The sequence below is a fragment of the Jaculus jaculus genome, chromosome 19 (assembly GCF_020740685.1).
Source record: "Jaculus jaculus isolate mJacJac1 chromosome 19, mJacJac1.mat.Y.cur, whole genome shotgun sequence".
In the NCBI taxonomy this organism is placed as follows: Eukaryota; Metazoa; Chordata; class Mammalia; order Rodentia; family Dipodidae; genus Jaculus; species Jaculus jaculus.
Window position 1 is genome coordinate 8,635,871 of NC_059120.1, and position 26,879 is coordinate 8,662,749.

Here is a 26,879-nt window from a genome sequence, read left to right on the forward strand (position 1 = left end):
ATAATGAATATGTAATGTGGCATTTTTATTAAAACGAGTCATTTGTCAGTATAAGAATGAAATATATTGTTCTGTAAGTTAAGGTGAATTGAAGGCTGTTAGCTATACCTCTAATTCCTCATGTTCTCTTTTCTTCTCTCAAGTACGCATTACTTCTATACTTTGTTGTCTGTCTAGCCTCTCACTTGAATGCTCTTTGAAATCTCAGGAAAAAAAAAATACTTATTTCTTGAGACAAGTATTACAATGATAAGATAATTAAAAATTACCTTCTCATGGATTTTTATATTCTGACATAAATACATAAGACAACAGAACAAATCTGGGAGGGGCTATCTTGAAAGGTTGCGTATCACCATTACTGAAACCTAAACAGCAGTTCTAGGAGGGGAATGATTTTCCTTTAAGCAATGCTTTGTTACTTTGTTCACTCTGGAGACATTCAGGATCTTTCTCTTTGGGGCACAGTCCCTGATATCCAACAGGCAGGAGCCAGACATGCTCATAAATAGTTCACATTGCACATGGAGATTCTAGACAGCAAGTAAATATGTAGCTCAAAATGTCAATAATGCTAAGACACTGAGAGGCTTTCTCTAACCTACTGAAATACATAATTCTAGAGAAAATTATGATTATTAAGAGGTAGTTGTGAAACTTGGAAGCACAGGTCTGGAGGAATGGCTTCACGGTTAAAGACACTTACTTTCAAAGCCTGATGGCCTGGGTTATATTCCCTAGTCCCCATGGAATGCTAGATGAGCATGAGGAAGCAGGCATCTAGAGTTTATTTGCAAGAGGAGGAGGGCTGAGTATGCCCATACTTTCTCTCTCCCTCTCTCTTTAAACAAACAAACAAAGAAACTTCAAAATATAGAAATAGATAGCCCTAAAGGCAAATGTTTCTGCCGCTCTGCCATCATCTTCCTGGGCAAGCCAACCAGACTGCTCATATTCCTGGAAACCATGCTGCTGGAGTAAAGGAGGAAATGCCCCTGAAACTCCCAGAGCACTTCATGCTAACCATAGGTCTACAGATGATGCATCCTTTACACTTTAACTTGAAAAGGTGAGTCAAGAGTCTGCCTTACCTGACAAAGGAGATTGTAATGTCGCTTGGTATCCTCAGCCCTCCAGCAGGGATGGAATCAATGCTCTTGACTTCAAGATTTAAAAGGAAGACCCTTATGGCACACTTGAGCTCCCAAAGTAAACTTTACACAGTTGTAGTCAACAGGGGAAGGCCTTTACCCCTCAATTCTATTTTTCACCTAGATACATAAGGCTATTCAGGATATCTGTTTGGTCTTGAATTAGTTTAGGTAGTTTGTGACCTTCACATAATTAAACAGTCAACAATGTCAAACTATTAGGCATAAACTTGTTCAAGATATTTCATTACTATCTTATATAAAGTATAATCTCTCTCCTTTTCTTGCCATATATATATATATATATATATATATATATATATATATATATATATATATATATATATATATATGTGTGTGTGTGTGTGTGTGACACATATATGCATATATATTTCCTTTTAAATATTTTTATTTATTTATTTTCAAGGTAGGAGGGGGGAGAGATGGGGGAGAGCGAGAGGATGAGTGCACCAGGGCTTCAAGCTGCTGCACACAAACTTCAAATGCATGCACCACTCTGTGCATCTGGCTTTCTGTGGGTCCTGAGGAATTAAACACTGGTTGTTAGGCTTTGCATGGAGTCATCTCTGCAGCCATGTGTGTTTCTTTAGAGAGACAAGCTAATGGGAAAGAAGAAGAAATGAGAGCCTGTAGCTGGGCGTGGTGATGCACACCTTTAATCCCACTCGGGAGGCAGAGGTAGGAGGATAGTCATGAGTTTGAGGCCACCCTGAAACTCCATAGTGAATTCCAGGCCAGCCTGGACTAGAGTGAGTCCCTACCTCAAAAAGCTAACTAACTAACTAAATAAATAAATAACCAAAAAAAACCTAAAAAAACCTAAAAAAAATAAATAACCAAAAAACCCTAAAAAAAAAACCTTAAAAACAATTAGAAGCTTGTATAGTTGTTTTTCCCTTATGCAGAAATATACAGTTTCTAGTATGTTATTCTAGAAATGCACATGGATTTATAGATAGATGGTAAATGGGAGGTAATAATTAAATTTTTACTCTGGAGACTAGAGAAAGGTCTCAGTGGGTAATGTTCTTTTCATATAAGCACAAGACCTAAGTTCAGATCCCTAGCACCCATGTAAAATTCTGTATGTATCTGTAATCCCAGAGCTGGGAAGCTGGAGACAAGTGGAACCTTAGGGATACTGGTTAGCTGGTTTAACCCAGTGAGCAGCTCCAGGATCAGTGACAGACCTGTCTAAAAAGCTAAAAAGGTTACTAATTGAGGGAGGAAGTCATCAATGTCCATCACCCCTCCATGTGAACAGGCACGCACATGTACCCACACATATAAAAGCATGTATGCATACATACAAACACTCAAACAACACACACACACATTCAAAAATATTTATACATTTTTGGCTAAGGCTTTTTTTTTTCTTTCAGCCTTTATTTCACATTTATAATGAAGTTATACTTTACTGAATTTGTCCTCATGTAAGTGCTTAACTTTTATTTACTTATTTATTTTTATTAGTTTTCTATTCAGCAATACAGGCAATTTGGTACCATTATTAGGCTCATCCATGACCTACCCCCTCCCCATTGGCCCCTCTTTGTTGAGGTATATGGGTCATGCCTTGTGGAGTTAGCCCACAGTTATTGGTACGATAAATGTCTCTACATATCCTGACCCAACATGTGGCTCTGACATTCTTTCTGCCCCCTCTTCTGCAAAATGTCCCTGAGCCATGTTGGGTTCATTTTTGGTCTGATTCAGTGCTGAGGTGTTGGGGGCCTCTGAGGCTCTGGCTCTCTGATTTGGTAGGAGTTGATTTTTCTCTGTGTTGGTCTCCTTCCCCCTTGTGCTGCTTCTCTTTTTCTATCTGAAAAAGAGAAGCAGATTCTCCAACGGAGGAGGTTGAGCTACATCTGCCTAGTAAAAAGACTGACTTCTGCTGTAAACCAAGCTGTTCTTAGGGCTTCTGTACATCCAGAGAGGCAGCTGGTCTAATAGCCACTATCATGTTATCAGTGACATGGTGGTTGCAGCCTCCTTTTATTTTTGTTTACCCCTCCTGTGACCAGTGACAAGAAAAGCTCCCTAGTGTGACAAGCTACTTCACCCACAGCCATAAAAGCAGGAAATAGTTGGCACACAATATTCTATGGAAATGTGCATTCTGGCTGAAACTTCTTATTTGTATATTTGGCTATACTTGCTTACTACTATACTTAATGATGGTTGTCCCAAATGCTCATGTAAACAAGGCTTTACCAACTTACATTTTTGTTACCTGTGTTGTAGGCTGAAAGCTGTAAAATAACCACCAGTCCTAATGAACTGAAAATGAAGTTGTCAGATGGGAGAGTGCAAAACAAAGATATTGCAGGAATAAAGGTGACACGTGAAGGCTGGAGGCAGTTTGATTCATTGTTGTGGTTAAATTCATATTTCATTTCTGGACAGCTTCCCTATTGCTAGGTTAGTGAAGACAGACCATATGCTGTAATGACTTTTAACCACAAGGCTTGTAGAAATAACAGAATAAAAGCAGACATCACACTCAACCAAGAAGTTACAAAATGAGAAGTATTAAAAATTAATTTTCTGAATTCCATTGTATTTGCCATATTAGCTTTATGCATTATTTCATTTTCCTTCTGCTATAAAATTCATTAATTTAAATCCAGGATTAACACAATAAGAAAGGGAGAATTGGTTTTCTGTAGCATCGCCAAGACTCAAAGTGTCCTAATGTGTGTTATAAATAATGAATGAGGTATTGTAAGAGTGGGACTCTGAAGGCAAACAGACCAGCCATTGTACAAACCGGTGATAACTCTTCGGAAAAAGACAAATACTGAAATGAAAGTCCTTTCCTTTCCTGATCTGCTTTTTTTTTTTTTTTTTTTGTTCCTCTAAGCTATAGTGAAACTTTTAAGCAAGTTGTTATCTGGGTGTAAATGTCATGTCTAAAGTGAGAGATCAGGGAATGGCTACTAGGAAATTCATTAATCAAGGTTGTGTTTGGAGATCATGGTAATCATTTATTAGCCTACCTAAAGCTCCTGTGTCTTCTTCATGTCTAAAACTTGTCCTATAAGAAATTATGCCTGAAGTTGGAAGGCCTCTCAAGCAATGCAGTGATGGAGACTTCATACCTCCTAAAGGCTTTGATATTGTCTTTCTGTGAACAATGATACAGCTAGTAAACTATTGTGAATTTACCTTAAATATTATTTTGACAGAGTCTCGCTGTGTACACAGATTGACTATGAACTCATAACCCTCTTGTCTCTGTCTCCTCTATATATTTTGAGCCCAAAAGCAAACTACAAGATAACCAGCAAATGCAACTTCACTAGAGATAGTGCCCCACTTACAAGTTTGCCTTTAGCTGTAACATAAGTATGCAATGATTTGTTGGGCGATGATAACAGATTAACCGTCATGATTAATGAGGGAGCCACAAATGAACTTAGCACAAGACAATTCCTACTGGGGGCTTTTAGCCCCAATTCTCTAAAGAAACTATTCTTTCTGGGTGTGGTGGCACACGCCTTTAATCCCAGCACTCGGGAGGCAGAGGTAGGAGGATTGCCATGAGTTCGAGGCCACCCTGAGACTACAGAATTAATTCCAGGTCAGCCTGGGCTAGAGTGAGACCCTACCTCAAAAAACCAAAAAAAAAAAAAAAAAAAGACACTATTCTTTTCAGAGAAACTCTATTAAAGATAATTAAGTTGTCATTTATCATTCATTAGAAAACTAATGTTTCTTTGGAAAAGCAATGTCAAGTTTCATAAAGTAATGTTTGGAAAATAAATGCATTTCTACATTTTTATTTAAGATAGAAAGCCACTGTGTTGACACCTTGCTTTATTTTGCAAGTATGTGTGTGTGGTGTACAAGCCTGTGTGTGGTGTTCACATGTGTTGGGGTGGGTAGATGCATATGCAAGTGCTGGTGGAAGCCAGAGATGTTGATGTCGTTTTGAACATCTCTCCACATTATTATTTGATATGGGGTCTTTCACTGAGCTCACAGACTGTGTCTGGACAAGCTAGCCTGTAGGTCTTAGGGATCTGACTGTCTCTGTCTCCCTAGCACTAGGATTAACGGTCCATCTCTTCACCTACCATTTATGTGGGCACTGGGGATTTGAACTGAGGTCTTTACTCTTCTGTAGCAAGTGATCTATCCACTGAGCAATGTCCTCACCCACTGATATCTTTTCCATTTCCTAGATTTCCTTACTGATAGGTGAACCCAAAAGGAATACCAGCCATCTAGGTGCAAGATGATGAAGAGTGGAAGAGAGACTGAATCAGCCTTGGATGATAGTTAGCTGGTTGGATGTCTTTGTAGTCCAAAGACTGTCATAGAAGAGAGAAGCCGAGATGGATCTCAGACAGTATATATAGTCAAGAAGAGAAGGAAAAGTCAGAGAAGAAAACAATTTTTGGAATTTCAAAGCAAACACACTCAGTACCAGATTATGAGATATATTTGGAGGCAGAAATTGAGCCATAAATGCATGGTGTGGTCTGAATAAGTCAGTGGAATGGCTGAACTTTGTCTTTACAGGTAACTCTAGGTAATGAGTACACTTTGAAGACTTATGTTCCAGTGGCTTCCACTGAACTGCCATGCAGCATGAAAGAACTCACGAGGTAGGGAAGGGGTGACAAATTATCTAGTTGTGTGTAGGTTCCCATAGCATTTCATTTACATAAACTGATCCTGGCCTGAATTTGACCCATGAGCTGTACACCACCAACTTCGGATAGGAACACCAGAGGAGAAGACAGTACTGTTGATGACTTGCATTAGGAGAGGTCATTGCTATAGTCTGGGTCACTGGAGATAAGCCTGACAAAGGATGGAATATGTGAAGAGTAATAAAGAGACTATTTAGATTTTCAACCTTTTCTCCTTATTTTATAGTTATTTAGCCAGACAGGCATTGAGAGCTCTTACTTGATCCTTGAAATTATACAAGGAAAAAGGAGGGTGGGATTCTGTTTTATTCTTTATATTTTCAGGTCCTGAAAGCTGCATGCATCTCCCTTTAGGTTAGGCTGCTGTAAAGACAGATCTGCTCACATATTCCCCAGTAGATGTATTTCATTGTTATTACAGGAAAAAGGCATCTAATGAAATTGTGATATATTCCAGTGACTATTTAAAGTAATGCATTGCCTGCCTGAAAACATAATCAATGTGCATGCTGATGTGTGTTTATGGGGCATACAAGTACACAACAAAACTTCATCAGTCAGAGAAAAAATGAGTGTTCAGAGAACAAGAACAAAACAAAGCCCATTAGTAGACTCATCAGTCTATATTTGAGCTTTAAAATAAATTCCAGATGGAAAATAGCCAAATATATTTTCCAAAGCCTGGAGGCAAACCATTTTTATGTGGAGGTCTTTCTTAAATACCAACTTTGACTTATTGTCAAATATTTTAATCCTTAAAATACATAAGATATTTGTCTTTTGTTAACAAAAAGTATACATATAGTCTCCATTGTATTTATTTTTGTCATATCCTTAGGCTGAAAATATTTCTATGACATCTAATGTCACATTATATACTTTCACAGAATTATAAGAATATTAAGGAGATTGAAATACATGTAGGCCTGTTTAAGGTCTTTCTAACAAATTACGTAGCTACTTGGAAAGGATTTTTTTCTTTAGTCTGATGACAGTTTAATTTGTTGCATACAACTTAATTTAAACAAATCAGCATTGCCATTCTAATCACCACCATCACTGTTTGTCATGCCACACATGGTTGAAGTACCTCCATGTATTCAGTCTGTTAGCAATTTCAACTCTTCAGGAAAACAGATGAAGACACAGAGTACAAATCTTGCCTGTAATCACCAGTTGCTATGGGGCAGAAGTAGGATTTGAAAACAAATCAGATGGATTGCCTTAACTACACACACACACACACACACACACACACACACACACGTATTCACACATACAACCAATAATAAAATTTACAATGATATTAGTATTAATTGCTAACATTTACTGCACAGTTGCTCATTTACACAGATACACTGAGACTGTTGTCTTTTTCTATTATGATGCAATATGTTTTACCTATGAGTTCTAAAGCAGGCTTTTAAAGTTCAAAGCTGCCTTCAGGAATTTACTATTACATTTTTAGAAAAAAATAGTATAACATTCCCTTGGCCTAATAGATAAGTATTTCTTGTTCAACTTTAGTTTGATTCTTAGGTTAGAAAACATAGAATTTTTTTAAAAAAATATATTTTATTTTTATTTATTTATTAGAGAAAGGAGAGAGGGAGAATGGGCACTCCAGAGTCTCCAGCTGCTGCAAATGAACTCCAGATGCATACGCCACCTAGTGCATCTGGTGTACATGGATCTTGGGGATTTGAACCTGGATCCTTTGGCTTTGCAGGCAAGCACCTTAACTGCTAAGCAATCCTTCCAGACCTAGAAAATGTAGAATTTCTTAATTAACTTAGCACTATGCTACTTGAGAGATATACTCTTCATATGTTATATATTGTAAGGAAATCTTATGTTCATGAAACTCACCCTTGAATTTTTTATTAACTTTATTATCAAAGGGAAATAGCTATGCTCTTTTGAATATGAATCTTTCTTCTTTAATTTTCATTCCTTTATCCATTGTCCTTAATTTTAGTGTTCATTCAATAAATAATAATAATACATGAGAAAACCCATAATTTTGTAAAATTATTCTCTTTTTGTGCAAAAAAGATAATTCTCACTTCCTCGTGGTACATGCACATTATATGAAGAAGCAAAAAACAGCTAAAAGTAGAATTTTTCAGCACACAGGAGCAGTGTTACTGGAGCTGCTCCTCTACAACTTCCTCATTTACCTTCACAGATTTGTTCTCATGGAGACTCGTTAACCAGGAACAGCCTCATCGCTGGTCCCACACTAGATTCAAAAATAGGTATTTTCCTCAGTAACTGGAGAGTTCATGTCCCACCGAGATACTGAACTTGAAATGCTGAGATGATTTAAGGTGGAATTGCATATCAGGGAGTAAAACGGAAAAACTGCAGTGCCCTACAGCTGTCCAGGAAAATCTGCTTTTAATGATTTTTCAATGTTCATAAAATAAGCATACTGTACTTTAAGGTTTCCCTTCTACAATCTCCAGGATGGAAATCCAATGTTCCCATACAGGGTGTGTGTGTGTGTGTGTGTGTGTGTGTGTGTGTGTGTGTGTGTGTGTGTGGTGACTGACTCCAGCTGGAATATACATTTGGCTCTAAGTTCAGAGGAAACACAAAGATTGTTTTTAACATCATTGATTTTAAAGATGGCCAGGGAGAAATTCTGGGTGGCTACATTCTCGAGCCCTTAAGTGAGAAACCTGTCATTGGGAAATTGGATTCCGTGGAATCTGCATAAGCTTGGAGATTTTGGGGCACATGCCTATGAAAGTGTGAAGAATGGGGCACTGAGGTATACCCAGCCAGTGGAGGTGATGTTTTCAGGGTACCACTAAAGTGTAATGACCGGGATTCAGAGGCAGCATCAGCCATGATGACGCTCAGAAGGGCAAACACTGAAGCCCTGGTGCCAAGTCAGCACCTCATAGTACAGGTGCTGAGTAATTCCAGATGCCTTTGTTGGGAGTTTCTCATAATTATGTGACTTTTCCAGTTAATAACCACTTTTCTCACATTGGCCAGCCTATTTTAAGGCAACTGAGTCTTTCTCATTTGGTCTGGAAAACATTGCTTTTTATCTGTGTTAATGCAATTATCTAAAAATGGAAGATGCCATTTTTTGAAGCTTTATTTTGATAAAGTTATGGGGGGTTAGTGTTATATAAGATCATGAGGTATCAATTAGCTGGTATTTAGATAAAGATATTTTATAAAATTTCATTAAAGACAGGGTTTCTTAGGAGGAAGGCAGATGGGAATTTGTAAAAGACCCAGATCTCCAAAGATCTTAAATTGGTATAATATGAAAAATTAATAGTAGTAACTAACAGGCATTATTTTAAAATACTCAGGACATTAATTTTTAAAAACTCTTATTCCTGAAATATTTGGAGAAAAATGTTTAATGCATAAAGTAAGCACAGATACATTTGCTCTTATTTTTCTGTAGAAATTGGGCTGATCTTTTATACATACAAATATAAGTTGCCAGGAATCCCTAGGTATTAAAGAGCATGCAGATAGACTGTAATATAGAGGTGAAGCTGATAAACATAAGACGTTGAGATTCCTCCCATCCCATCATCAGAGCTCAATGTGGAAAAATCTCACTCTGTATAATGTTAGGAATTAAGCCAATTGCATATGGAGTATTGAGGCATGATTTTTTTTCAAATCTCTAAAAGTAAAACTAATATTGCATATATACATATTCCTTTTATATGCTATGAAAATGTATGAGAGTACAAGTGACATTCATAGTACAAAATTGATGTTATGTGTTTGGAAGTATAGCTTTACAATTTGACTACAAAGCTTTAGTTGTTATGTTGTGTAATTGTGTGTGTGTGTGTGTGTGTGTGTGTGTGTGTGTGTGTGTGTGTGTGTGTTGTGTATGTGTATGTGTAGTCCAGAGACTGTATCTCACTGAACTTGGAGCTCACTGATTGGGCAGGTCTAGCTATCCAGAAAACCTCAGGGTTCCTCTTGTCTTCCCAGCTCTAGGAATACAAGTGTGTGCCTTCTGTCTAATTTGTACATGGGTTCTGGGGATCAAAATTATGTCTTTATGCTTATTTGACAAGCACTTTATTGACTGAATTCATGAGTGCAGGCATTGTGTCCCCCACAACGAGTTTCATGTGGACTAAGTTAAATTTGACATAACCACCAAACAAGATGTGCTACTGTTGCAATAGTGGTATGATGGCTGTAAGTATAACCACTTTCTGATTGGGGTTGAGGCCCAATTCTCAAGAAAAAATCCATGCAATTCATTACTGGAACTAGAAAACAGGTCTAAAGCCCATAGCTGGGAAGGTCAAAGGCCCTAGAGGGGATCTTATTACTGTTGATTTGATAAATGTTTTATCAAACTTCCTTGTATATATTTACAGCTATACCTACAAATTAGTGCTGCTTTTATCTTTGGTGAGTTAAAGCTCATTTCTTACCCCCCCTCCAGTTACTTCCAAGACTAATAACTAATCAATGTGAGGAGCATAAATGACTGTTGAGTGCTCAGCCTTATATAAGACACATATATTACCTCTCCAAAGGCTCTGGAAGAGGAGGACAGGAAAAATGAAAGTGGTAGGGGATGAACAAGGCACCGTGGAACTCTCCTCTGGGTATGGCACGGTTACTGCACTCATGAATTCACAGAAGGTAAGGTTTTCTGCACAAACCTGCACAATATAAGGCCCAAAAACATTCTGTCAGAAATAGGGGCAAAGCTCAGGAGACCACACTCATCTTTGAGCAGCTAGTGGAAGTTAATGTTTGATGGGGTGTTGCAGTCAGCTCCATGTTGCTGGGATGAACATCCAAACAAGGACATGTATTCAAACTACCACTTGGGGGGTCTGAGGCCAGTCCATCGTGCAGTGTGGTCACTGGTTAGTGGTGGGGAGATGAAGAGGTCCAGCGGCAGTGGGGAAAGGGAGTGAGCTGGGAGGTATATATGCTCAAAATACAGTATGTACATGAATAAAATTATCAAAATTGGAAAATGGTATAATCAAAGACTATTTGAAAAGCTACTCTTCTCAAAGTTCTCTTTTCAGAAACTTTAAATGGTTTAGTATGAGGGATGTGATAAGCATACAAGCTTTTATTCTTGACTTTTAACTACATTAACATATTTAAAAGACAGTTTTGCTAATCAATTGTATGTGAATATTACAATTATAAAATACACATTTCATATTTAGAGTAAAGGTATGATGTTTGAAGTTTTAAAATGACAAAAACAAGAAATAATGCTTACAAGTTAATGCAAATTGTAATTAGTACTTATAATCTTCCTCCTTGATTTGTGAACACTTCTTAAAATCTTTTTCTATGACGAAGCTATTTGTTAATCCAGTTCTAAGATAGAGACAGACACAGCTCCAAGCCCAGCGGTTGTGTGAACTCAGATGCAAGGATGCTGATGAGTGACCTACTCTGTTGGTCATTTCTAAAAAAGCAGAGGTCAGGGAGCTGGAGCGTGTGACTTGGTGAGTCATCTTTTCTCTGCAGATATGAGGAAAGACGTTCAGTTGTGGTGGTGGCATTGAGGTGAGCTTGAGCTATTATTAAAAGATTGGGTTAAAGACAAAGGTATAGCCATAATAGAAAATGATAATAAATCACAGAGCAATTTTAAGGTTATTTTTGTCATGAATACCTTACTGTATCCATAGTTTAAACTTGGGTGCAATTTGATAGTTAATCTATTATTTAGTAAACATTCAGCATTGTGCTAGGGCCTGAAAGATAGTCTGTAAAGTCCAGATTACAAGGAACTTATTTATTGCACAGAAAGAGTAAAATGTGAGAATAATGGCTGCAATGTACAGTGAATCTAAGCATTAAAGCCTTAGTGTAAGGAAGCTTTACTGGATTACAGGGAGATGATTTTGCTTTATGCTTTAATACGTAGAAGGTGTTTTTCAACTCCCAGGCTCAGTGTTTTGTTGTATACCCTGCTGATTTGAAATACGCTCTGTGTTTAGAAAGTTGTTTGGAATCGGGGCTGGAGAAGAGTGGTTTCCTCGCTCACTCGGTCTCTTTGCTGCCTGTTTCTGTGCTTGTTGTTGAATTGTTCACTTTATCAGTCTTGCTCATTTTACACTTCTTATAACCGAGAAATACTGTGTAATAGCTCATGTTCTTGATATGTGAGTCACTGCTAGAAAAACAAGCCTGAGCTATAAATATGATACACAATGTGAAGCAAATCCACCATGGACTATCTGAAAGAACTGTGATTTGGTTACTGGCTATTCTAGCTTTAGTAGAAAAGAAAAAAAAAAAAAAAAGGAAAAAAAGAAAAGAACTAAAAATGGATTTTGGAGTTCAGGAGTGGTGTCCCAAATTTATGAACTGCAATTTTGGGTACTGTGGCATTTTTAACCATGAATTGATAAAAAAACAAACTTGAGAAGGATAAATTATGCATCATTAAGCTCGTTTAGGGGAGGAATCACAGTGTGGGGTTTATTTAAGGGAAACTGGGATCCAGGAAGAAGGCTAGAGTGGAGTCATAAGCACATGGGAAATAGGAAACATGCTTCCAAGTGGAAAACACAGCAGAGACTGTGAGATTCATTCCAGAGAAATCGAGGTATTTTAGGGTAACAATGGATTGAAGTTCAAGCACGTGGAAGACCTAGGAGCTGGTGTAGAGAGACTCAGAAGGAACACACGCAACATCTGCCTTAAGCCTCCCCATGGAAGAAAGTTAAGAGAGCAAATGGTGGGGAACTTAAGGAAAAATATGAGGGAAAATATCAAAGCAAAGACCAAGAGGTTCAGATGAGAAATGAGGAGTAAATAGAGTTGTACCCATGGTTACCCTGAGTTTAGAGAAATTAAAAACATTAGAGAAAGTGCCTGTGTGGTGGATCTAGACCGTAAGGGAAATATGCACGTGCTAGATTCAGAGATCAGAAGGAAATCATACCTGTCACTATAGTGAGAAATTACCCCAAAGAATGAGGCAGAGAGAAGCAGAAAATTACTCAGGTCAAGAAACAGTATTCTGCTCTCCCAGACCCAGCCAGGAGGGGCATTCGGGAGGAAACCAGGCTTACATGTATCCTTGTGATCAGAGCTAGGAGAGGCAGAGCTGGGCATAGCTTTTATAGTTGATTGAAAAATGTATTCTATTGTCAGATGCAGGAATGTAAAGGGGAAGACCTGACTGGGTTGTAGATTTGAAAGGGCCAAGCCCACATGGGTAGTGGAGGCCACCAGTTAGTGTGCTACACTGTGGGCATTGGTGGTGGTGGGAAGGAGGCTCTGCTGCTGTTGTGTATGGGTCTTTACCAGACACAAGTTCCATTCATGAGTTTTCCATTCTTGCCAAGGCAAGCTGGCATGAGGGATGACATCTCCTAGTTCTTCCTTTTAGACTTCTGTTCCTAGCTAAAACTGCCTAAAAAAACCTAGCTTTCTCCTATGTCCCCTTCAGACTGAGTTATTTTTGGGGAACCAATATTAAAATAATTTTCTATCAATGTTAAGTAGGTCAGATTTAGGCTTATCTTCAATTTCTACACTAACTGACAGATCTAATATACTATTATGCCTGCTTCCTTTAAGGTATATGCATAGTAGAAATATGATTTGAATACAACTTGTGAAATTATGTATCTGAGCCATGATTCTTAGATAAAAATATCAATCAGGTTTGCCAACCAACTACCACTGTGGTTTGTTTCAGAATCATTGGGAAGTTAAACTTTCAGCATGAGGGCATAATTTATGACCCTCCTCCCTGTGTAACCCTGGGGACATGTTAAAGCTGAGTGGTCAGCACTTCTGGCAGGTGGATCTCAGGGATGTCAGTGGAAATAGCCAGATGATGGACACATGGGCCAGATGTCCATCTCCTGGATGTGGTAATGGAACTGAGGTGAATTCTAAGCGTGAAAAGATTAGCTAGGTTAGAACTAATAAGGTAGAAAAGTCTATTTCCTAGTTTATTCCAACTTAACTCTAGGGACATAAAACTTCAATTTGCTGCCCGAGAAGAGGTCATGTGGTTACGTGCAAGCAATGTTTCAGTCAGATTTCAAGATATCTCAAGTGGATATCATTTGTAAGCCAAAAGCTTAGGGTTAGAGTAGAGTAATTGAAAGTACCAACACAACATTGGTACCTGAATAGAGCAAAACCACCTTGAAAAAAAAAAGGCTGTGGGAACATGTCTGCCAGCAAGCTACTCAGACTGGACATTGATGGACAGTTTTAACCATGATTGCTACAGCTGATGTCTTCCTGCTTCCTATCAAGGCTGGTCATTATTTCAAAAGACTCAGTTGAAATTAAACACAATTATCTCCACAGACCATAGAGTTTATTAAAAATTTCTCTCAATTGTCCATCACTTATTCCTTTATTATTTCACTGAAAATGTGTTTGCTGGGGTTTTGCAATGTAATCCAGAGATGGGCTTATAGGCATGGGCAAAATATATGCATTTCTAGACCTTATAAAACTCATGTTTATGGAAAAGAACACAATTACACAAAGAATTACCAAACTAGAATACGATAAAAGAGCTTTAAAAGGTGCCAGGATAGTAAGCAAGGTATTTGATAGGCTCAGGATCAGGAAGGCTTCCTAGAGGGCCTGTATTCACCATGCACATCAATACCAAAAAGGAACAGAACTCAGCGAAGCTCAGGGCTGGAACACCAGAATCTTAGGAGGAAAACTCATCATGACAATGGAGCAGGGTGGCTGCAGATGGAGACCAGAATCTCAGGAGGAGGAGGAGGAAGAGTCCATAAAGGTAATGTTGCATGCTAGTTGAGGTTTGTAACCAGAATCTCAGGAGAAGGTATTTGCAGAGACAAAGGAGCATGCTGACTGAGGATGAAGACCAGAAGATCTGGAGACAGAGTTCACAGATATCATGGGACATGCTGACTGGGAAGGGTGGAGTCCACAATCTCAGAAGGTGGAGATCATAGAGATGATGAAATGTGCTGGCTGAGGAGGAAGTCCAAGTCTAAGGAGGAGGGTTTTCTAGTGATGGTGAACATGCTCATCTATGCACTGAGTCCACACTCTAGTCTGCTGGATATCATTTGTAAGCCAAGATCATGGTCTTCATTTTAAGAACATGGCAAAGGTATGAAAAGAACTAACAAAAAGATTAATGTAGCTATGTTTTTTATGTATGAAGCTGTCACAAATGATGTTTGGAGAAAGAAAGGTTGTTATGGGGGTGTCAGTCAGTAAAATCCTTGCAGCACAAGTCTGAGGGCCTGAGCCAAATTCCCATCACCCGTGGTAAACTCCGTATTTGATGACAGACTTGTCATCTCAGTGCTGAGGAGGCCCAGACGGGCAAATCCCCATTGGAAGCTGGCTAGTTATTAGCTCTGGTTCAGTGAGGGACCCTGAGGAACATATCTGACTTTCATGACTGGAGTCCACATGCATGTGTACCCACATGCACATATACACTCATGAACACACGTGCACCCACACACATGACACTCATCATGCAATCGAGCACGAATCACCTGCTGGATGCACTGTGAAAGTTGCTGTACACAAGGAGTGAGAGGAGTGGTCCACGCAGCCCACGGCTGGTGGGGAAGAAGGGGCTAAGTAGGAGACAGAAGGGGTGAAAGAATAGGGAGTGAGTAGGATCAAAATACACTATAGGCATGCATGAAATTATAAAAAGTAAATAAAAATTAAGAAAATAAGTCCTTGAAAGTGTTTCTTTAATTCCCAGAGGCTAGAGAACAAGTCTGAACTGAGTAGTGGAAGTCAAGGTGAAGGAAATAAAAGAGACAAATGACGGTTAAGGGGTGAAATTGGGCAAGATGTGTTGGTGAACTGAAAATGGGGATAGAAAATGTTAAAAATGTCTATGATATTTTGGATCATTGTATGTAAACACAGTAATGTAATATATTAATAGGAGAGACATTGGAGAAGAAGCAGGTTTTTTTTGGACAAATTAGTGATGTATGAAAATACTACCTTCTAATAGTAAAAGGGACAAAATATCCATGTTTTAATAAACTGTCTTGTGAACATTTCCAACATGTTTGAACATAAATATTTCTCATTTTTAAAAAGAAATAATCACAACAAATTCCATGAAGAAATCAACAACTCTGTTTCATAGATTTCATTTCCTAGTGTATCTTGTTTTTCATTCTGTATTAGCCACTTTCTCATTACTGTGAACAAATTCCTTTGCAGAAGCAACTTAAGGAAGAAAATGGTTTGTTCTGGCTTATGTGGTGAGAGAATATAAATGTCCATTATAGCAAAGAAGGCATGGTGGGCGGGCCAGCTTGTCACATTTGAGCTTCAAGGCTGGCCTGCCCCAGACACCCACTTCCTCCAGGGAGGTCCCACCTCCTAAAGGCCCTAAAATTTTCCCAAACAGCACCACCACCTGGGGGCCAAGTGTTCAGGGTCTATGGGGAACTTTTCACATAAATTCTGCAACACACTCATTCATTTTTCAATAATATAGGAAATACATCCTGATTAATTTATATGATTCTGGTTTTATTGCCAATGGTGGAAATATGTTTGTGATCTAGGCTGATTCAAACCAGGGCCATTTGACATTAAAAATGTCTAGAGTGAAGGAAATTTGAATGTATCTGAGAGAGAAATTTTTGCATATTTTTATGTAATTCTGTAATATATCACAAATATTTTAGAATGCCAATATTCAGATAAAATATTTCACTTTTAAGAATGTATGTAAAAATAGCTGAGCTAAGTATAACAATCCCTTAATTTAATAATGATTTAATGCACATTATAATAGCAAAAGTAATCAGAAAAATTTTAATGACAAATAATCTGTATGTTGAAAGGATAAAATGTATACATATAATGCACTCCAAACAATATCTTTAGTATATTTACATATGCATGTGTTGTTTTCTTTAATTTTAGTACAAAATTTTGTCCACATGATTTTTAAATATCAGTATAGATACTGATATATATATTGATATAATTGAAAGCATATACCTAAAGTATTTTGTGGTAGCGATATTTTTATTCTGCTTTGTGTTATCTTCTAAATTTCATTCAATGACTATTTATTCCTTTGTAACCAATAAAAAAATATCCAGTCTAGAATTTTACCCATCCAGTTGTTTTTCTATTCTTTAATATTATCACATGTAGTTACTGGGCAGAGGGGGGGAGGAGGGAGAGGATGAGAATGTGTGCATATCTTTTTTGTTAAGCAAATGAATACTTATTTATTTATCACAGTTCTGGGAGTTAAATCTATATTCTCATAGTAGGTGAGTACTCTACCACTGGGCTCCATCCCCAGTTCCAACCATCTTGATAAGATTAAGGCTGATTTACCACAGGAGGAAACAAAAGTTTATTGTAGGCATGTGTGCATTTCCCATTCTCTGGAGAAACAGAACCACTGTGTCTGTGAAAACCTTCTCCATCCCAGAATACTCAGGAGAACAAGCGATGAAAATAGATTCCTTTCTTAGTGATATTTCCATATGGAAGTGGAATGTACTTTAGCCACAATTGTTGCATCTTGCCAAAAGAGAGGCGAAAGCCTTATATTCTACGCTTCCTATTATGAAATCCCTCTGCCCACATATTTTAGCACAGTATTTTTTTTAAGAACTTACCATTGACCATGAGAGCCAGAAGTTCTAGAAACATTAGTAGCTCCCTTGTATACCTCATTTAGTGTTAGATGCCATGGTAACAAGACAGCAAGGGAGCAAAGAAGCAATAGCTATTCTATTTGTAGGGAACAGGGCTTGAGTGGTACCATTAATTGCTCTGAGAAAATTCTCTGCTTCCTTACTTAACCAGTAGGTGTGATTTTTTTATTCTCATTTAAAACATATTTAAGAAGTGGCTGAGGAGATGGTTCTGTAGATAAAGAACACTCTGTGTAAGACTGGCAGACCAAGTTTGAATCCCCAGCATCTGTGCAAATTCTGGACAGGTAGCTTGTGTGGCATGCTTCCTGTAATCCTAGCTCAGAATAGACGGAGATGCGGGAACCCTGGACTGAACTGGCTAGTTCGACCAGCTAAAGTTGTGACCTCTGGGTTCAAGTGAGAGATTTGGCATCATTAAATAACATGCTTCTAGGTGGAACAAATAAGAGTTTATCAAATAGGGATTAGCTCACAGAGATGAGCTATTTCAAGTCTACCCTTTAAATACTACAACTCATATTAAAAGTAACCAGATTTCTTACTGGATATTAAAGAAAAACTTTACAGAAATAGAATTTGGATCACATACTCAGAATTTTTTTTTAATCCAGAGTTTGTTTATTTATTTGAAAGAGAGAGAAGGGGGAGAGAGAGAGAAAGGAAGGAAGAAAGAAAGGAAGGAAGGAAAGATGGAAGGAAGGAAGGAAGGAAGGAAAAGAAAGAAAGAAAGAGAATACCGGGGATGGCTGCAAATGAATTCCAGATGCATGCATCACCTTGTGCATCTGGCATACATGAATCCTGGGGAATAGAATCTGAGTCCTTTGGCTTTATAGGCAAGCATCTTAACTACTAAACCGTCTCCAACCCAAAGATGTAAATATATTTTAAATGGGAGCTAAAGATGATAATTACGAATTTTCTTGGGGTTGGTACAGTGCTTGCCGAGTAAGGGTAAGGACTTTGGCGTGGATCCCTAGCATCCATGTGATAACGCTGGGCAAGGTGGATGTGTCTGTTATCTCAGTGCTGGGGAGGCAGAGGCAGGATCTCTAGGGTTTGCTGGCCAGCTAGTATAGCCAGTTTGTGAGCTCTAGGTACTGTTAATGATCTGAAAATAAGGTGAGAAGCAATCTAGGAAGTTGCTTGACATGAACCTCTGGACTCCAGAAGCATGTTTACACGCGTATTCATGCACACTGGCTCAGGCGTGCATACCTGCACATGTACAAATGCATTTGCAGATGAATGAACATGCCCAAAAGTTTTTATGAAAGGACTAATTCTCCCACTTTTCCTTTACATAGATTTGACAGTCTACAGAGGTCACAGTTGTTGTTTTGTGTGTGTGTCTTTCCCTGAGCAGTCCTCACATTGCCCTCACTGTTGAGTCATGGCTTGTGCAGATTGAGTTTAGTGCCAAAGCTCCAGAACTGAGGTCCTGGCTGTCTCTCTGTTGTGTCATCTGTCCTCAGTAACAGAGTGGGGCCAGTAACTCCACCTAAGTCAGAATGAATTTCTTCATTTTGTAAAAGGGTGAAATGAAGTGAAAATGGTATACATTCGACTCCTGCACTGCCAGTCTCTTGCTGGCACACGAGGAAAAGTTCAGTCAAAGAAGTATCTAAGAGAGGTAGCAGAGTAACTTAGATGTCCCTGAAAGAAAGTGACCATGAGCTTATCAAATCAGCTAAAGTTAAGAGAAAATGAAAATTTTAATATAGCTTTATTTTTATTAATTTTGGACTTTACTGCATGAACAAATTGTGTATTGGCCGTATTCCCACCAGGCTATACTCTTATCTCCCCTTTCCCTCACCCTCATTCTCTGAGGACCTTTCTCAGGGGGTTATTAGTATTCATTGTGGGGTAATGAATGTGTCAGTCAATCTCTATGTGTGGGGGCAATACCTCAGGGTATTCTTTCCTTCCTGTAGCTCTTATACTCTGTCTCCCCCCTCTTCCACAATGTTCCCTGAGCCTTGGCAGGCATATTATAAGTCTTGTATTGTACAGCTCTCTGCATCCTTTGCTTTTCTGCTTTAGTAGAAAAGTTCCATTTGGTTTTGAGTCTCCTCAGTGTCTACTGCCATCTCCCCTGAGGAAGTTGTCAGGCTGACTGTGAGGGCATCATGAAGGAAAATGTGATTTATTATCCACGTACTGTGTGTCAGACACTGTCCCTTCGGGGCCCTTACTTTTTACATCTATCTTGGTAAAAAGGATTGACATGATTCCCATTTTAAAGATGAAGGTTGGACTCTAGTCAAACGAAGGCGAATTGTTAAGAGTTCACAGTGCATAGCAGGGCTTGTCTTTATAATGCTGTCTCTCCAGCTCTAAAACCTCAAGCTTTTGAGGCAGACAACACAAACCCCTGCTTCCAATGTGAACTCATTGTTCAGCTTTGGGTTCGGGATGAAGAACTGAGAGGAAACAGTAACAACAGCCAGGAGAATAGTGTCTCCACATTTCCAGGTTATCATCAGCAGTTTTCTGGAAGATATCTCTTCACCTATGAAACCTGAGCATTACACATGCTAAAAAATTCTATTCAGTGTGTGTACATGAAAATATTTTCAAAATGAGAGATTCTAGATATCCTATCACTTGACTGCTTACCTCATCGCCTAATCACACAAGTGTGACATCAGAAATCAAGGTTTCACAAGACAAATGGTCTTACCAAATAACAGAGTATAGGGCTGGAGAGATGGCTTAGCAGTTAAGCACTTGCCTGTGAAGCCTAAGGACCCCGGTTCGAGGCTCGGTTCCCCAGGTCCCACGTTAGCCAGATGCACAAGGGGGCGCACGTGTCTGGAGTTCGTTTGCAGAGGCTGGAAGCCCTGGCGCGCCCATTCTCTCTCTCTCCCTCTATCTGTCTTTCTCTCTGTGTCTGTCGCTCTCAAATAAATAAATAAATAAAATTAAAAAAAAATAACAGATTATAGAGTCTCAATTGGATTTATGGTGGTATTTTATTTGTTTGTTTGTTTGTTTTGTTTTTCTTCTCTTTTTTTTTTTAAAGGTAGGATCTCACTCTAGCCAAAGCTGACCTGGAATTCACCATATAGTCTCAGGCTATCCTGGAACTCACAGTGATCCTCCTAACTCTGCTCCAGAGTACTGGGATTAAAGGTGTTTGACACCATGCCTGCCTACTGAATTGGTTCTATAATGATATAATTTATCAGCAAAGTCAATCCAATTCTCCTCTGGAATCATCTACAAGTACTGCCTGGGGCACTTGGATCAACAGCATTCAAACTGTTCTTCCCTGTATCGTCATTTTCTGTTTTCTTTTCTGAATGCATTGGCTTTCATTTTCTATATCACTTTTTAGGGAATAAAATTTTAGCCTCTTTGTCTTCATCAAATCTCTGTCACACACAGACATGGGATATATAGATGTGACTCTGTTTTTTTTCAATTTTCCTAATTTTGGATATAGAAGTACCATTAACATACCATCTACATTGTTTTCAACCCACATTTATTTTGATGACCATGTAGTAAATAAAGATCACAGAATGTCCCTGAGCATCTACCTCCATTCCTGGGCATGTTTTGTCATTTTCTAACAGCTCTTGATCTCTATGAATGTTAACTGATCTCAGTTTCAGAATAAAGTACTGTGAGCAATTACCAAGCACACAATAGTCAAAATGCCCACAACTTTTGGCAGGGAATAAATCAGTGAATGTTCATGTGGATGTATTGTCTTAACAAGGGAGGCATTTGTGACCCAATGAAAGGTTGTTAGGAAAGTTGTTTCATAAAGGATTTTCTGTAACTATCGATAGAAAAATATCATCTAAACCATCAAGGCCAGAGTGTTTCCTTTCATCAGTAACACATGTAACTAACTAACAAACGGTCAATCTCCTTGAGAAGGTGTTTAAAGCTGTCAGTTGTCTATGGTTCAAGGCCTGTAAGTGACAGCCATATCATGAGGACAAAAGTCTTTCCAACTCTTCTATGAAAAAAAGTATTGCTTCATTTTTTAACTTCAAGAAGTACATACATGAAGATAATTGGTTATAGCAAAGATGACACTGAGAAATAAAATTTGAATATTGAGAATATTTCTGTTTAAAAGCTTTTCCTTTTATCAAGTAAAAATTATACATTTATATAATCAAAGGGGAAATGCATTATATAGTTTCTATTACCTGAGAGCTTAGATTGGATTGTTTAGAAGATGAAAGCATTTGGCTTTGCATGGGTACCAGGAAATTGAACCCAGGCCATCGGGATTTCTAATCCAGTGCCCCCTCCCAACTGCTGAGCCATTTTTCCAGCCCCAGAACTTGTTTGAAAAGGTTTTTCTTGCATTTTTGGTGGCTTGCTGAGGGGAGGCTTGTGCTCAATTAGGATATTGCAAATGAAAAACATGTTTTAAACAATTGCCAGTAACTGAAAGCAACCAAGACATCTTTTAATAGCTGAATATGTATTACCACTACCAATTGTGGTAAACTCATACAAATAAAACATCATTTAGCAACAATAAAGAAATGAGTTCTCAAGCCACAAAAAACACTGATGTTTATTGAAAAGTAAAACTAAGTTTATTTGAAATGGCATATTCTATGAGTGTAATTATATGATAATATGGCCATACTACAGAGATAATAGATACACCAGTTGTTGGAAATTTTCAGATGAGAAGGTTGACAATCACAGGTAACATGTTGGGGCAGTGAGAAGATTCATGTACTGTGATTATTTGCATGTCATAGTAATCAGAGCTATATGACACTAAGCCTTTGCAAAAACACATAGCTCTTTCATCACAGGACAAACAGTGAATGAAAACAAGTTAACAACTAAACATTCGTGGTTATACTTTCAGTAAAACTGTTCAATCTAACCACATCACAATGTATGAAGCAGCCTCACTAAGAAAGATGGAATAAATATTTCCTCAAATAATGGTAAATCTGTGGCATCATTTAATGGCTCGCAAACACAACTATAAATAAGCAGTATACTTTGGTTAAGAAAAAATTAATTCTCATAGCATCCAGTATAGGAGTTCACATGCCAATACTCATACATAGTAAAACTTTGGAGCTCATTAAACTAACGGCAGATGTTAGGAGATTATCCATCAGCAAGGGCAGGAGACTAGAATGGCTTGTGTAGTAATGGATCAGAATTGGAAGCATCAGTATGGATTAATAGATAATACGCAGATGGTTATGTAACTGTGTGTATGGATTAATATACATACACGGGTTTATATGGTATACATATTTATGACTACACAATATACTAATTACAGAACACGTATAATATGCATGCCACATTTTATTCCTACACTAGCCAAGAGGAATAAGAGTCAATGTTTCCCGGGAATCATGAGTGTGTTTATCATCTGAAAGGCTGAACTTAGTGTGTTTATCTAGCATTGGTTCCAGCTCTCCAATATTAGAGACTCTTACAGAAAATGGCAGTAACGGCTTACTAGTCATGCATACTTTGCTCTGAAACTTGAATCATCTATGATTACCTTTACTTATATAATAGATGTAATTCTATGCTAACAGTTGTTACATAAGGAAAAACTTTGTGCACATTCATGACAGATGAATTTTTTAAACATTATCATCTATAATTAGTTGCATCTGCAATGAGGTGCCTAAAAATCCTGAAAGTCGAATGTAGTTTGCAGAGTGAAAAATTAAATAAGTGTTGAATGGATCTGAGGCGAGTTATGGAATTAAAGGCTGAAGGTATGTCTATATTATTTATCACAAGATCGTTTAGTTAATATTTTATTTGAACACAGGCACTCTGATTTGTATCTGTGAATAGAATACAGAAATTATTATTACCCTTATTTTTCTGATCTCACTCCCAATATAACCTTAGGAAAGGAATGCTTTCTTCTGAGACTTAAACAGTATTTGCAGACTGAACAGCTAAGTTTCCTGGAAGTCTGTGCAGTGTAATGTTTTGTTTTGTCGTCTATCCACAGAGTGCAGTAGGAGTGAGGATGGCAGTGAAGCCCAGTACCTGCCTTCCTGGAACTGAGTACTCAGAATAGTACAGATAATTCAAAAGAGGAGGTTGGGAATAATACTAGCTAGATTTAGAAATGCAAAGATCATTGCTGCACATGACAAATGGAACTTTATTAATCACAGGAAATGCAGCCCTGTGCACTTGCTAAGACTTGCAATGGAATTTACGTAGAATAAACCAGTGCAGGACGGTTCCGTCTCTTCTTGGCCACCGGCCCCATCTTACTATTCCTTGCAGGTGTTTAAAGTGGGGCCACAGGGAGAGTAGCTTGCCCACAAAGCATGAAGCCAAACTGAATTATTGAATAATTCGATGTATGTTTGAGGAAGATATATTATTTTTTAGCATTCTCCTTTACAAGGTTGGGTTAAGTGGATTAACAAAAAAATCAGCTATAACACTGGAGTTATTTTAGAGGACTGCTTCCATAAATATATATTTTTACCTAATTGGAATGTCTTCAAAGGTTAAATCTATTATTCCATGCTTCTGACCCTGCAGGAATTACAAACACACACACGCTCTATAAACACAACTTTATAACTGGTCTGTCCTTTTCATTAGATATCACAGATTTTCCCATCACTTCCCTGTTTGCATCTTCTAATAAGTGACGTACTAAGTATATTCAGAAAGCGAATATCTTAATTGTGAGAGTCGTATTTGGGAGATGAGTAAGGATTAACTTCATGGGATAATTATTATTTGATTCATTAAGATTTGATTACTGGGTCTGGGAAGAAGGCTCTGTTTGTGAAGGCTCTTGCTGCTCAATTGTGAAGACCCAAGCTTGTGTCCCCAGCATCACATCATATGTGGGATGAGTTCATCTGTAATCTCAGTGGTGGGAAGAGGAGACTGGAGAAAACCTGAGGCAAGCTGATTACTAGCTGGCGTAGCACGAGAGGAAAACTGTTCAGTGAGGGACGCTTTCTCCAAAGCAAGGTGGAGGGGGATTAAAGAAGCCAACCACACTTATGTGCATATACGTGCACATGTGTACACAGATCCATGCACATATGTGCACACATGCAGGTGTACACACACACACACACACACACACACACACACACACACACACACACACACAGGTTTATTACCAAGGCAAAACAAGGAACCATATTTTGTGCCTACTAATCAATATGCAATTTTCTTTTTTTCTTCTCCCTTGCCTGTTTATTGTCGAGCCTCCCCTTCCTGTTTCCCTCCTTCCCATTCCCTTTCCTCTTTCTCTGCCCACCTCCTTCCCTTTCCTTTTTAATCCCTCCCTCTCCTTCTCCTTCTTCCTTCCTTCTTCCCTTCTGCTATACTTTGGTCATTTCTTTTAGCTTTCAATCCAGCATGAGTTAATTAGAACATTCTCCTCCCTTCTTTCCTTGGGTCTCCTCCTAGGCTCTTTCCCCTCTCCTTTCTCACTGTGCTCCGTCACCCTCCTTCCTGTTGCCGGCTCTGCTCTCAGGCTTTCCTCCTAGGAGACAGGACTCACTCGCTGGGAGGCAGCATTGCTCTCTGCCCTACTGAAGTGCCGTCGTGACATTTGCTATCTGTGAGGAAAACCGTATCTGTGTGCACCGCATCTCTTATTTCCTTGATGTTTATCCCTTCCTAAGTAATCTTTCATTCCTGAAACCAAGCTTCAAGTAATATTTTGTTAGTGCTTGCTTATCTTTAAAAAAATACTAACGTAAAGCGCTGCTAATCATCTCAAAAAGTGATTTATGCTACAACAAAGGTACCTTAAGAGTGAGCCAGAAAATAAGACTAAAAATATTAATAAGGATAATTTTCCTTATGAAGTATTTAAGAAGCTCTATTCCATTAGAGGTTGAGAAACTTTTTCTAGTTGAGAAAATTTTCTGAAAAAAAATGTCAGAGTGGTTTTTCTATTCATTATACTATGTTTACATACAGATAGGTCATCTTTAGCTCTTTTCCACATATTTTTATTGTGGCATACATGTTTATGGGAGAAAAATTTATACCTGACAAAGTGAAACATGGGTAACATATGTAAGTTTATCATATATTAATTTTCCCTTAGAATAATAATAAGCCAACATTTTATAGCTTGTATATGGTAGGTTTAGCCATCTTATCAAGCCGCTTGTGTGAGTAATGGCAGGTGAGTTTTTCTCTGAGGCCTTCCCTCTTCTGCCACTTGTTTTTACTTTCAGCTTTGAGGACTGGCAAGCCCAAAATTGTCAAAAACTCACAAGCCCTCCTAATGAAGTAAGCTACACGTGGAGTGACAAAAGCAGGGTGGACAGCAGCGGCAGAAGTGTCGTTAGGAATATCAGGACATTCTTCTCTTCGTTCACAAATTTCCTCCTACCACTCCTTTATCTTTTTCTTCACTTACTCACGGGACCCAGACACTCATTTCAGTCGAGCCTCAAATGCCTGGTGACATCCCTGGCCCGCAGCCCTCACTCGCAACCTGTTCTCACTTGTTCCTGCAACACCGGAGTTCTCGGCGGGGCTGCGCGCATTCCCAGCCACGGAGCCACGATGGCCTGTGCTGGCCTCTCTAGCGTCAACCTAAGATATTAAGAGACTTCTCGGTAACCATCACTAGACAGTGAACAGTAACCACAAATAACTCCTGACAGCTTCGTTGAATTTTCATGTGAGTCCATTAAGGTAGGGAAAGTGAATTATACCAACGTTCAAAGCCTCACCAGCCAATGGAATACCCCTGCTCATATCCTTTTAGATAGCACATATTCTATGGATCGTTGCTATTATTGTAAGAGATTATTTATTTTATTTTTTAGTTTTGCTTTCAATTACATTTCTTTTTTAAATTTGGCTGTTGGTTTATTCTACACAAATGTTTCTCACAAAGGTAGGTTATGGTGTCTGTTTGTGTATGTTTCCATGTCTCTGAATTCAGGATAAGCTCTGTGGAAGGAATAAAGTCTTAAAGATGTTAATTTGTATCATTTGTAAACATGCTCATATAACTGGTGAATGGAAAATAACAGATAATTACATGGAAAATAAGCATGCGATATTATGCAAATTCTTATATGCCAAGCAAAAACTGTATGTGCGAGTTAAAGGAGCACCTATGTGCCTCATGTTGCTCTCTTTATGGACTGCTTCCTTCCTTTAGCTGGTAAGTTTGGGTGCAAAGGTGAGATGTTTGGTGCTGAGTAGAATAAATCTGTGTCAAAAGCCCTGGGGTTGACGTCCAATGTCATGGTTATAGTGATAACACTGCCACATCCAAATTCTGCAAGAACTTCAGCAGGGCAGTTACCTCTCTCCAGCCTTGATATTTCTTATTTTAAAAAGAAATATGACTTTGTAATATGCTCACCACCCCCATGTTCATTAGGAGT